The 12172-nt window shown below is 45.6% G+C and overlaps 1 protein-coding gene across 3 annotated transcripts in view; it reads left to right on the forward strand.

The window, feature by feature from the left end:
* Positions 1-12172, forward strand: part of RTTN (rotatin) — an 891871-nt gene that overhangs the window by 533225 nt on the left and 346474 nt on the right. The gene's annotated exons all lie outside the window — the stretch shown is intronic.

A 12172-nucleotide genomic window follows, 5' to 3' on the forward strand; every position in this document is an offset into this window, starting at 1 on the left:
GGAGGGCCGGGATGCAGCACGGTATTCTATCCGGTGTGGGCTGAATACCACCGACTCACTGGGCAGGGCGATGGCAACGGCGGTGGCGATTCGTCGCCACGCCTGGTTGAGGTCCGCCAGCTTTTCGGCCGATGTCCAGAATACACTCATGGACATGCCGTTTGATGGCCGTCGCCTTTTTGGCGACAAGGCAGACCATGCGCTTGAGCGCTTTAAGAACTCCAGGGCTACGGCCAGGTCCTTGGGCCTCTCGGCCCCGCGTCAGCAAACGGGTGCCTTTCGCTCCTTTCGTGTCCAAGGAAGGGGCGCCCCCAAACGTGCTGCCAGCCACGCATCGCAGACTAACATCCAACGCAGTGGCGGCCGTGGAAACCGCCGTGGCGGCGGTCGGGAACAACGGCGAGGCCAGTCCGCACCTTCCCCCGCAGCATCCGCCTCAAAACCCTCCTAGTCCGTGCTTTCAGGCCCATGTGACGCCAGTGGGGGGCAGGGTTCGCTATCACATCCTCCACTGGCGCACTGTCACATCGGACAGGTGGGTGCTGCAAATCGTCCGAAGGGGCTACTCCCTTCCCTTCGAGGTGACCCCTCCAGCTATGCCACCGCAATACCACCGCGTATCGGGGAATCATTTGCGACTTCTGCAGGAGGAAATTACGCCCTCTTGGCCAAGGGGGCCATCGAGCGCGTTCCTGGGCCAGAAGTAGGGTGTGGTTGCTACTCCCACTACTTTCTGGTACCCAAGAAGGGCAAAGAGGGCCTACACCCTATCTTGGACCTACGGAACGTCAACGGCTTCCTCCGGAAGGAGAAGTTCAAAATGCTGACACTGGCTCGGGTCTTGGCTGCTCTGGACCCAGGAGACTGGATGGTAGCGTTGGACTTGCAGGACGCTTATTTCCACATCCCCGTCCTGCCGGCGCTACCTGCGGTTCACGGTTGGCCACGAGCACTTTCAGTTTACCGTGCTCCCCTTCGGCCTTACCAGCGCCCCACGGGTGTTCACAAAGGTCATGGCGGTGGTCGCAGCTCATCTGCGCAGGTTGGGGGTTTCAGTCTTCCCCTACCTCGACGACTGGTTGTTGAAGGCGGGCTCGCCCCAGACAGTCGTCAGCCACCTCTAGACGACGGCAGACCTCCTGCACCAGCTGGGGTTCTCCATCAATGTGCCGAAGTCACACCTGTGCCCCTCTCAGAAGCTCCTCTTCATCGGAGCGGTTCTCGACTCGGCGCAGTTTCGGGTTTATCCTCCCGAACAGTGGGTTCGGGATATTCAGGCTCTGATTCCACTCTTTCAGCCTTTATCCCGGGTCTCGGTCAGGTTGACGCTGCGGCTTCTGGGGCTGATGGCCTCCTGCATCCTTCTGGTACATCACGCCCGGTGGCGGATGCAGGCTCTGCAGTGGGACCTGATGTTTCAGTGGGCCCAGCATCAGGGCAACCTATCCGACCATGTCCTGATCTCGGAGGGCACTGCGAGACAGCTGCAGTGGTGGCTCACGGACCGCGATTGGGTCAGCGGCAGATCCCTCTCCCTTCCCCAACCGGAGCACGTAGTTGTGACGGACGCATCCCTCCAGGGCTGGGGAGGCCACATGGGAGAGGCGGAGATCAGAGGTCTCTGGTCTCCGGCGGAGTCCCGGCTCCATATCAACCTTTTGGAGCTGCGGGCGATTCGTCTAGCACTGAAGGCATTCCTCCCCTCTGTCTGGGGGAGTGTAGTGCAGGTGTTCACGGACAACACCACTGCCATGTGGTACTGCAACAAACAGGGCGGGGTGGGGTCGTGGACCCTTTGCCAGGAGGCTCTGCGCCTCTGGCAGTGGCTGGAACATAGGGCGTGACCCTGGTGGTTCAACACCTGGCAGGTTCTCTGAACGCCAGGGCGGACGAGCTCAGCCGTCGGTGCATGATGTATCACGAATGGCGTCTGCACTTGGACGTGGCGCAAGGCCTCTTTCAGCAGTGGGGAGAGCCTTGGTTAGATCTATTAGCCACCGAAGAGAACGCGCAATGTCATCAGTTCTGCGCGTTGGAATTTCCAAGGCGGCACTCGCTCGGAGACGCTTTTCGTCGCGAGTGGAGTTGCGGTCTGTTGTACGCCTTTCTGCCTATACCACTTCTGCCCAGAGTGCTGAAGAAGATCAAACGCGACCGGGCCCAAGTCATCCTTGTGGCTCCGGACTGGGCACGAAGGTACTGGTATCCCGAGCTACTCAGTATGTCAGTCGATCCCCGGTTCGTCTGCCTCTTCAGGAGGACCTTCTGTCGCAGCAGCAGCGGACGGTCCTCCACCCGAACCTGTCCAGTCTCCACCTCCATGCTTGGAGATTGAGCGGCGACAGTTGAGGCCATTTGACTTGCCTCCTGAAGTCTGTAATGTCATTCTGGCAGCCAGGCGTCCCTCCACAAAGTCGGTATACGCCTGCAGGTGGAACAAATTTGTGGCATGGTGCACAGCAAAGGCTGTGGATCCTCTGTCTGCCCCTCTTTCGGAGGTTCTTCTCTTCCTTCTTTCTCTTGTCCAGCAAGGCTCTGCTCTGGGCACTATCAAGGGCTACCTTTCTGCCCTTTCAGCCTTTCTGAGGCTGCCTGATCAACCTTCTTTGTTCAAGTCCCCTATTGTAATTCGTTTTCTGAAGGGCATCACACACATGTTCCCTCCTGTTCCGTTTGTGATGCCTCAGTGGGACTTGAACCTTGTTCTTACCTTTCTGATGTGCGCTCCCTTTGAGCCACTTCACAACTGTCCTCCCTGCCTTCTTACTCTGAAGACTGCTTTCCTGGTTGCCATCACCTCTGCCAGGAGAGTGAGTGAGCTCCAGGCTCTTTCATCCAAACCCCCTTTCCTTTCTGTCCATCCGGACAAGGTTGTGTTGCGGACTAGACCATCTTTCCTGCCCAAGGTTGTCACGGCCTTCCATATCGGGCAGTCTATCACCTTGCCCACCTTCTCTTCGCCACCGCATCCCTCTAAAGAGGAAGAGCGGCTCCACCGTCTGGACCCAAAACGTGCGATTTCGTTCTATCTGGATCGTACACGCCAGTTCCGGGTGGATGACCAACTCTTTGTTGGTTACGTGGGCGCTAAGAAGGGACGGGCAGTGCACAAGAGGACCATCTCTCGGTGTGTCGTCTTGTGTATCAAGGCATGTTACTCCTTGGCGAGGAAGGAGCCTCCTGTGGGCTGCGAGCCCATTCCACTCGGGCCACGGCGGCTAGCACTGCCCTGGGCCGGGGATTCCCCTTGCAGGACATCTGTCAGGCAGCTACGTGGGCATCCCTGCACACGTTTGCAAGACACTACTGCCTGGACAGCCAAGTCCGGAGGGATGGCTTCTTTGGCCGTTCCGTCCTCCAGGACTTTCTGGTGTGATTATAGGTTCGCAGACCCACCACCGGAGTTGGTATTGCTGGGGTATCTATTCTAAGGTAAGGAATCTAATACTAACCTGTTTCTTTCAGATGAACAAGTTACTTACCTTCGGTAACGATATATCTGTTAGAAACAGTAGTTAGTATTAGATTCCTTACCGCCCCACCCATCCTCCCCGTTCTGCGAACTGATATCTAGGGTTAAGGTCATCCCCTTTCAGGGCCCTAGTTTCAATGGCACCAGTGTTGGTTTTTAACATGGCTCTGCGTTTCTGGCGCAGAAAAGCTTTGTCTAAGAACTGACGTCAGCACGCGGAGGCGGCGTCTAAGTACTCCAACGACGTCGACGACGAACGCGGAGCCGCAGACGACGCCTACCGACGCGCAAGGGTACTGCTACACAAGAATTTCCGGATCCAGTCTGATGCCTGAGGATATTCTCAGGTAAGGAATCTAATACTAACTACTGTTTCTTACAGATATATCGTTACCGAAGGTAAGTAACTTGTTCTTTTCGCTGCCCCTTACATTTTGGTGCATTGATGCCAAAGCATAATTTATTTTCATTTTAAGCAATAGCGCAATGCTGCCAACTGCCTTTTGCCTGTACTATGTTGCCTGTAGTTTTTCTTTCATTGAGTGAGATTTCAGCACAACATGGTATCTGTTGTTGGCTACATTGTGTTTGTCTATTCTGCTTACTAGCCCTTCTGCTTTGTGTAACTTACTGCCCCACTTTTCTGTCTTTAGGAGTTTGTGGTCAACTCTATCATAGACTGCAGAAAGGTCACAGAGTGTCATGCCACTTCTTTCCCTCTTTCCTCATTGTCACAAGGATATTTTCTCTAAATTTGCCTCTGATAAGACCATGGCTCTTAGTGTAATAGTGACTTTGAACAGCACACACAGAAACATTCTAATTGAAACAAAACCATTCCTTGATCATAACTACTTCATTTTGTGAAGGTGCTGTCAAAAATCCCTCTGAGGTGCACAGAACATATGCCATAATTTAGATTTTTAAATGAATGTGTGTGGAAATCGCACTCATGCGATTTCCACACACATTCATTTGTTTATCTACACTGCCAAAGTGAAAATCAGCACCACTGATCAAAACATGTCTTTTGAATCAATTGCAAATATCACGGACAATCGTGCATCTACCAAAGTCTACACGGCCGATGAAGCCACAGAAATTTATAAACTTATAAAGGAAACCAAAACATCTGATGCCCAAAGTGGATCAACGACTCAACAATTACGCCAACTAGAATATCTCACAAGACGTGAACTTAATCAACGGCTACATGCTTCTACTTTAATACAATATCACCGCGTGAAAAGGAACCCTCGTGGCCTCAGGTTAGCAATTCGACCAATGTTATTCAGACTTAACAATAATCTGCAATTTATGGAGAAATGGTACTGTATCCTCAATAAATGTTCGCTAGATTTAATTTTACTCTTAATAGAGGAACTCTCAAAAACTATAACTGAACTGGAGGAAGAAATTCACAATACAAAACAAGAACTATCTGCTCGAATGGAAGCTGAACCTTGGGAAAAATTCTTGGAAGATTTAAATATCCGTCATGATAAGTATGGAAAGGAATTACAAGAAACAAAACTACGCAAATTCAAGAGGGATACTATTGATTATAAGTTGAATGAAGCTTATACATGGGCTGAGGTTTATGCCCAACGGAGATAAAATGGTAAGAAGACACAACCAGCCTCTTCAGAAGAAAGTGTAATTTCTGACAGTGACATCAACATTTCTAGACAACCGGCAAGTCAATCATCGAGCACCAAACCATCTGATAAGGAAACTGGTGCACCAACACCAGAACATAAAGCTAGTAATATAGCTTCCGCATCATCTTCCGCTTCTTCTTTTTTAGAGAAAGAGGGGTCGCAAAGCAGACCACCGGACCAAACCACCGCCAAACAACCAGAAAAAAGACAAGACGAGGAAAAGGAAAAAGGAAAACAAGAAAAAAGGTTTGAGGAGCCAAGGGAAAATCTCATAGTGAACATCTCCAAACAACGGTTGACACAATTTGAAGAAAATTTGCTAAACAAGGGTATTACATTCGTACGCACTTATCATACTACAGAACTGGAAACAGAGATATCATTCTTTAAATTTATTAGAGTGCTTCGTCTAAAGAATTTTTTTACATTTGTCAATCCCTTTGCATCTAGTGATGATCCTATAGTTCAATTCAAACCAAAGAGCACATTCATTGCTCCGACATCACATAAAATTTTGGATACTTTTGAAACTCTTGTTAAAACAGATCTGAACAAGATAAGATACAAAAGAAACCTCAAAAATCTTTCACGAGCGGAATATAGTGCACTACAAACATTGGCTAAAAATGATGCAATCACAATCCACAAGGCCGACAAAGGTGGAGGTCTAGTAGTGATGGACACGGATTTCTATTTAGCCAAGGGTACAGAACACGTGATGGATCATAATACCTACACCAAACTCAACGGAGACCCTACTACAGACATAGCCAATACTTTGAGTACAATTCTGGATCAAGCGGAAAGACTCAATTGGATCAATACCAACACTAAACGCTATTTGTGGCAGGCCTTCCCGCGAAGACCTAAAATTCATTTTCTTCCTAAAATACATAAAAAATTGAGAAACCCCCCTTCAGACCAATAGTGTCTGGATGTGAATCAGTCTTTGAGAATTTGGGAAGATTTATTGATAGTCATTTGCAATCATTCATTCGACGATGGCCAAGCTACATTGAAGATACATCTGACTTTCTAAGAAATTTGATGACCATCAATTTAGATCCAGTCGAAAATTGGATCTTATGCTCCATAGATGTTGTAGCACTCTACACATCAATTCCTCATGCTGTAGGATTAGAAGCAATCGAGTGGGCCTTGCTGAAAGAAGATAAACCTGAAACATTGAATTGTTTTATTATTCAACTTTTGCAATTCTGTTTGGAAAACAGTTACTTCATGTGGCAGGAAGATTTTTATCTCCAACTCAATGGCACAGCAATGGGCTTTCCAGGAGCCTGTGTATATTGAAATATATTCATGGCCAAATTTGAGAACGATCATATTATGGCGGATCAAACATGGCAAGAAGGCCTGGTATACTACAAAAGGTATATTGATGATATCTTTTTAATCTGGAGAAATACACAAAGATCACTAATTGAAAACATCCATAGTTTAAATCAAGTAGATCCAAGGATCCAATTCACCTACCACATGGATAAATACGCCATTCCCTTTTTGGATGTAATGGTTGAGTTTAAAGATGACCAGATACAAACCAGTGTGTTCAAGAAACCCACAGACAAGAACACTGCATTACTCCATGAGAGTTTTCATCCTATGACTCTGATCAACAATTTACCTATTTCTCAATTCATGAGAATTAAACGTATTTCTTCGGATCAAACCACCTGCAACAAAGCACGTAAAGATCAAAAACAAAGATACATAGCGCGAGGGTACCCTCCAGAACAACTCGACACACAAATAACAAAGGTTAATGCAATGTCAAGATCTTTTCTACTTGAAAAAAAAGTCAAGGCACCAAGTAAAAGAATGGTATTCGTCTCAAAGTATTCATCGGCATCAAGGGATATAAAGAGGATTATCCTCAAAAGATGGGAGATACTTGAAACGGAAAGCGATTTTGGATCTTTATTTAAGGATAAACCACTTTTCGCCTACAAACGGGCACAAAACCTTAAGGAACTCCTCACCAAACGGGTTCTAAAACCGGATCTGGTTAAAACTTGTACTTTTAAAGGGACAACCAAATGCTGGAACTGCAAGAACTGTAATAATGTCATTATTGGTAATATTCTCTTACACCCAAGGACAGGAGAAAAAAACCAGCTGCGACATACAACAAATTGTGACTCAGAACATCTGATTTACATGATAAAATGCCCTTGTGGACTTTTATACGTGGGCAAGACAAAGAGGAAAATCAAGACAAGACTTTCTGAGCATAAAAGTAGGATTCGGAACAAAAGCACAACATCACCATTAGCATTGCATTGGACTGAACATCGACATTCAATCGCGCAATTGAAATTTCATGTAATTGAGCAGGTACCGCAGAGACTTGGACTAAATAATTCAAAAATTCTTCTACAACGTGAAGTATTTTGGATAAAAAAATTGCAGACTCTCGCACCGTTCGGATTTAATGATAAATTAGAAATGACATGTTTTCTTTGAATCTAAACCTGAGACATGCATGAGATCTCACACACGCAGTTTTATTTTACCACCAATACAGGAACATTTAATATTAGACACTATCAGACAAACTACACAGAATCTTACTTTCATCATCACACCCTAACACACAATTGTTGTAATTTTAATGTATGCTTTTTGTATGTATATGTAATTTCATTGCGATGTGCATCTGTTTGAGTCTATAGAAGCATTCATTTCGAGAATGGTAATTACCATTATGTCAGATAGCTTGTCACAATATCCACAATGTATGTTTTTCGAATATTTTCTGGGAGATATATGATCTGTTACGAATTGTTCTGCAAATTATTTGATTTACCTAAAACATCCCGTTATGCTCGTATTTCAAATAGAGTTTCCTCTATTAATTTCCCAGTAGCCACTCTGAATGTATTAACACCTTTCATTTGAATATGTTTTTTTGCTACCACAAATGAACGATAACGTTTTTTGTCCACAACCCCAAAAAAACGCAATTCAAATAATAGTCCTTTTTCTATGATGACTACAAGAACACATCGTAGTCCACCCTCGGTTTCTTTTTTCCTAACTATGACTTCAGTCTAGGATTGAAGTCTTTCTTTAGTCTCTATATAGCATTGACCTCACAAATTAAATAAGTCTCTATCTATATTGTTTGAACACAAAACAGCTATCTGGACCTCTTTTTAACATAGATGCACGACCCCGCTCGTAGTATAAAAACTTAAATGGTGAATTTAATTGCACGATTGCTCACAAATGACTAGACTAGCTTTACTCTTAGTCCTTTGTTAGTGTCGCGAAACACCGAACGAGCCTAATAAACAACGAGAAGGGACTCTTCATTCGCGTATTGCCACGACGAAGAGATACTTTGGGATTCCCATGTATACGGGTAAGTTGCCCATGGTTAGATTTTAAACAAACAATTTAGCACTCTGTCAACAACTTTTAATAGTTGATTTTTTTTATTTTTTATTTTTTAGTCCCCGCGCTTACTGAACTTCTACAACTCTTTACTAGCATCTAAAGTGGCTTACAGCTCACGCAGGTGAGTCACAAAGAACATCCAGCTACTGTCAATTTGTGAACTCTCAAAAACTTGATATTTGAATACATATCGTTTACATCTGTAGGTTGCCATCCACGAAATTTAAAAACCCTAAGCTTCTCAGGTAAGCCCACACCATCATCATCAAAGCTTTATTCGAGGATTATACTCATAAAAGCACAAACATACATTTAAAATACATCATTTAAGATTACATTTGAATTATACAAAATTTTAAAACAATTGTGCAGACATAATCAATAAGAAACTTTGATGTATAATTACACAGAACCCACAAAAAGTACCCCGATCAATTTGCATTAGTAAGAATTGCCCTCAGTCTGATGGACCATGCCCACCCCAAGTACTTTGCTGTTGCTAGGACAACAGGCATGTCGGTGGAGGTACAAAGTATTCGTAGTGCCTCAACACCCCTAAGTGTCCCACAATTTCTACAGACAGGGGCTAACCAGACTTTTCTCGGGGTGGTATAAGCTATGCACATAAATAAAAAGTGGCCTATGCTTTCGTCTGCTGCACCACAAACTGGGCAGCAGGAGGTGGTGGAGCTCCTCCACCTACTGGTCAATGATCTCAGAGGAAGGGCACCTGATCTTAGCTGGAAGAAAAGCTTCCTATCCCCTGGGCTGGTAATACTGTCCCAATATGGTTCCAATGCAGGATATTGCTTAACTTCAAGAAAGCGCCCCGTCATAGTGTCAGATCTCGTTTTGTTCCACAGTCTTCCAGCTACCCAGTCCCAATATAGGCTTTTAATCGTATTTTTACTTGGGAAGGGTTCCACAGATGGACTGTCCCATAGATTTGAGAGGCCAAGATCGCCTAAGGCAGTCCTGAGATTTTTTAGCCAAACTATCTTATGGAAAGTATCAGCTTTGATTATGGCCGAGAACCCATCTGCATAGTGCCTTATCTCCGGGGTAGTCCAAAGGCGTCTCCAATAGAGAATCGGGCGCAACCTCGCTTGGTCGCTAACTGATCTTCTCCCTAAATCAAGGCCAAGTGGGATTAGTGGTGTACTCTGCGGGAGTCCTGTGATTCCCCTAAGAAACCTATTCTCGGATAACTGCAAAGGGAAGAGCTTCCCAAATCCCCACAACTCTGCCCCATAAAGGGCAGACCCAAGAGCCTTGGCATCATATACAGCCAAGACGGGTTTTATTGGCTTAGTCTTAGACTTTTTATGTTCCGCCCGAAGTGCCCCCGAGATCTGTTGGTGCCTCAGAACCACCTTTTCTATGTGTTGGGACCATCTTGAGTCGTTTGCTATCTGTATCCCAAGATAGGTAAATACACTGACCACCTCAAGCTGACAGTTATTCAAAAATATTTTCTGCCGGGGTCTGCGTTTTGATGTAAAGGCCATCAGCTTGGTCTTACCCACGTTGACTTCTAGGCCATGCTCCCCACAAAAGAGGTCGAAAATGTTCAAAGCTCTCTGCAGGCCAGCCGGGGTTTTAGATAGAATTAGCGTGTTGTCGGCGAACATCAGGATAGGAACCCTGAGGCCCGCCAACGAAGGCGCGTCTACACTGGCGTCCAGCATCCGAGCCACTATCCCATTAATAAATAGGGAAAAAAGCAGGGGAGCCATTGCGCACCCCTGCCGCACTCCACGCTCAATCGGGAAGTCAGCAGATGATTCGCCATTCATGCCCCATTGGACTTTGGCGAAATTACACTCATGCAACCTCATTATCAGGGTAAGTAGCTCAGCCGGAAGCCCTATTTCGCTCAAAACTGCCCAGAGCTTTCTCCTTGGGACCAGGTCGAAGGCAGCCCGCTGGTCAACAAAAGCAACGTACAGGCTGCCCTCGCCAAGCACCACCGTCCCCCACTGCTGCAGAGCAAAGCAAAACACCCGGTCGACTGTACTTGTAGCTCGCCGAAAACCAGCCTGATAAGGGGACAGGGCATTGTTCTCGTCAACCCAATCCATTAGTTTGTTTACCACCATCCTCCCTACCACTTTTTGGACAGTGGCGATCAAGCTTATCGGCCTGTTATCGGCCTGTAATTAACCGGGAGAGACCGATCCCCTTTTTTATATATGGGTATGATGGTTGCTCCCTTCCATAGTTCAGGGACAGCCGTTCCCTTTGCTATAGCATTACCCAGAAGAAATACATATCTGGCCCACCTCACCTTGTCGTTTGTAAAAACATCAGATGGTACACCATCTAAACCTGGGGCCCTTCCCCCGGGGGCAAGTGTATATTGCGACTTCGGTTTCTTTAAGGGTGAATAAATTCTCAGTGGGGAATACAGCCGAAATTGCCTCCACATCCTTAAACTCTGCAGTCTCAGCATATTGGGGTTTGAAATAATCCACCCAGGCACCCTCTGCAACATTATTATCGGGTTTGTCTGGAGTTCCACCTCTTCCCCACTTGACAATATTCCAGAATAACCTGGAGTCCTTAGCCCCCGAAGCCTCCTTTAGTTCAACCCAATATTTTCATCCCATATTTTTTTAGCTAGGGATATGCTAACCTTATAGTGCTTCCTGGCACCACTAATCGCTACCCTGTCCCTGCTCCTAATTGCTCTGCCCAAACTTAACCTGGCTGACCTGCACTGATGGTTAAACCACCTAGCTGGTTTGGGTGGTTGTTTCCTGTTTGTCTTGCGAGGCCTCAGGAAGTGCGGTTTTAGGAGGGAGAAGAGCTTGTCATGTATGTCAGTTATTTCCCTAGACCCAGGGATTACTGGGTTTGCATCCTCCATAGCGGTGATTGCAATATCTACCTTAGAACTTATAAATGCCATAGATTCTGCATTAGCCAATACACTCGGCCATTTAAGTCTGCGCATGTCGTTGGCCATAATAGGCAGTGGGCCATCAGTCGATGAGGAATTCCCTGATTTGTCCAACCACCAACTGTGGGTCACACCCTTTGGGAAACCTTTTAATCATTCTACATCAAACCTTCTGCTTATACGCAATATGTACATATGTTTCCATACAGATTCCTACTGCGCTGAAGCTAACATAAGGCATTTCGCGTGTTGTTTCGAACCGATATTTTTCAGCTTGGTAAGACCTCCCCTCTTGAAATTATTACTATGTGAACTTAAGAACTCTTAATAAACTCCTCAACCATAAAAGTTTAACTCAAATTACCACTTTACTACACATGATGTAAGCAGTAAATCAAAGTAGAGCACTCATAAATCTAAATAGTGTAGTTATAAATTTAGCAACTTAAAGAGAATAACTAATAGACTCTGGCATCGTTTTAATTCGCTCCCTTTATTTTTTTCTCATTTTTTCAACAGAACCCCTGACGAAGGAACATTTTGTTTCGAAATGCATTGGGTTAATGAAAGAAATGTGTTTGACTGTATATGAGAAAGATTTGTATTATTGAAACAAAGTGTAATGAAATGACAACATTGAACGTTTCATGATTTTGATTGCATGAAATTTATGCATAACATGATTAAAATGTTATAAAGGAATACTACTATTTGTTG

The sequence above is a fragment of the Lissotriton helveticus genome, chromosome 4_1, assembly GCF_964261635.1.
Source record: "Lissotriton helveticus chromosome 4_1, aLisHel1.1, whole genome shotgun sequence".
NCBI lineage: Eukaryota > Metazoa > Chordata > Amphibia > Caudata > Salamandridae > Lissotriton > Lissotriton helveticus.